The following is a 1,622-nucleotide window of genomic DNA, read 5'->3' on the forward strand; positions in this document are numbered from 1 at the left end:
AAAAAGCATAATAGATTTCGGTCACTGACGGCTTCTCTTCAAAGTGTCTGGCATATTACTTCGTCATTATTCGTATGTGGTAGGGGTGTTTTACACAAATAGAGCTTATGTTAGCGGTGTTTGTTGTTAGTTATGAAAATGACTTATTTCTAAATACACAATTTTTTGACTTTACACTGATTTTTCGTTTACAAGTTAACATATTGAATATCTGTGTACGTTTAATATATATAAAGGTGTCAAAGAAGTACTGTCTACACAGATATACATTTCCCCTGTTCTAACACGTGATACCTTGATCTCTGAGCCGCTTCACTTGGTGTCTGATTTAGAGTGTTCATTGAAGTTTTTTTCAGTTCCCAAGATTACCGTTGCGAAAGTTGACTGATCATTTACTTTCTGAAACTACGAATGTGGCTGAATATGTGAAATTTTTTGCCTTGTTTTCGTGTACAGTGCAGTCTCATGCATTTATCCCGAGCTACAACTCACTGCACCAGATGGAGATGTTTTCCAAGTCGCTGTTTATTTACTTACACCTATTACCCAATTTCTTTCCCCTAGCCATCACAGCCACTGGAGCACAATCGGGGAGTTCCTTTCTCCCGCAAGGCATGCGACTGAACTTAAGTGAAGTTCGGTAGGTTGGAAATGAGATGATGGTGAAAATAAAGTTGTAGAGGTGGGGGGCATGAGTGTACTTTAGATTGCTCAGTCCGTACAGGAAGTGCTTGCGAAATTCGAAGGTCTCAGGTTCGAGACGCAGTCCGGCACACAATTTTAATATACCATTATACATCATAGCCTTTTTCCAGAGCGATTCGAGCTCACATTGTCGAGCCTGAGTCAACCATTATATCCAGTACCTTGCCTGCGAAAGGCAAAGGTCCCGAGTTCAAGTCTCGGTCCGGAACACAGTTTTAATCTGCCAGGAAGTTTCATATCTGTGCACACTCCGCTGCAGAGTGAAAATCTCATTCTGGAAACATCCCCCAGGCTGTGACTAAGCCATGTCTCCGCAATATCCTTTCTTTCAGGACTGCTAGTTCTGCGAGAGTTTCTGTAAAGTTTGGAAGGTATGAGACGAGGTACTGGCAGAAGTAAAGCTGTGAGGATGGGGCGTGAGTCGTGCTTGCGTAGCTCAGTTGGTAGAGCACTTGACCGCGAAAGGCAAAGGTCCCGAGTTCGAGTCTCGGTCCGGCACACAGTTTTAATCTGCCAGGAAGGTTCATGTTATAAATCAGTACAACTGATCATCTGACAGTTGATGAAATTATGAATCGAATGATCACTATCATGGGTTGACTACATGGATATTAAGCAAGTACATAAATTTAATTTGCAATTATGTCCCAATAAATCAGTTATGCACGAAATTTTGAAACTAACAGTTTGTTGTGCAGAGGTAGCAGACGGTGATGTCAGAATAATTATGTGATTACCATAAATAACTTTAATTAAAAACTCCAATATACGTCTCCTCCTACATCTATACTCCGCAAACCACCGTCCCATTGTACCAGTTATTAGAGTTTCTTCCTGTTCCATTCATGTATGGAGCACGGAAAGAATGATTGTTTGAATGCCTCTGTGCATGATGTAGTTAATCAAATCTTATCGTC

The sequence above is a fragment of the Schistocerca cancellata genome, chromosome 9 (genome assembly GCF_023864275.1).
Source record: "Schistocerca cancellata isolate TAMUIC-IGC-003103 chromosome 9, iqSchCanc2.1, whole genome shotgun sequence".
In the NCBI taxonomy this organism is placed as follows: domain Eukaryota; kingdom Metazoa; phylum Arthropoda; class Insecta; order Orthoptera; family Acrididae; genus Schistocerca; species Schistocerca cancellata.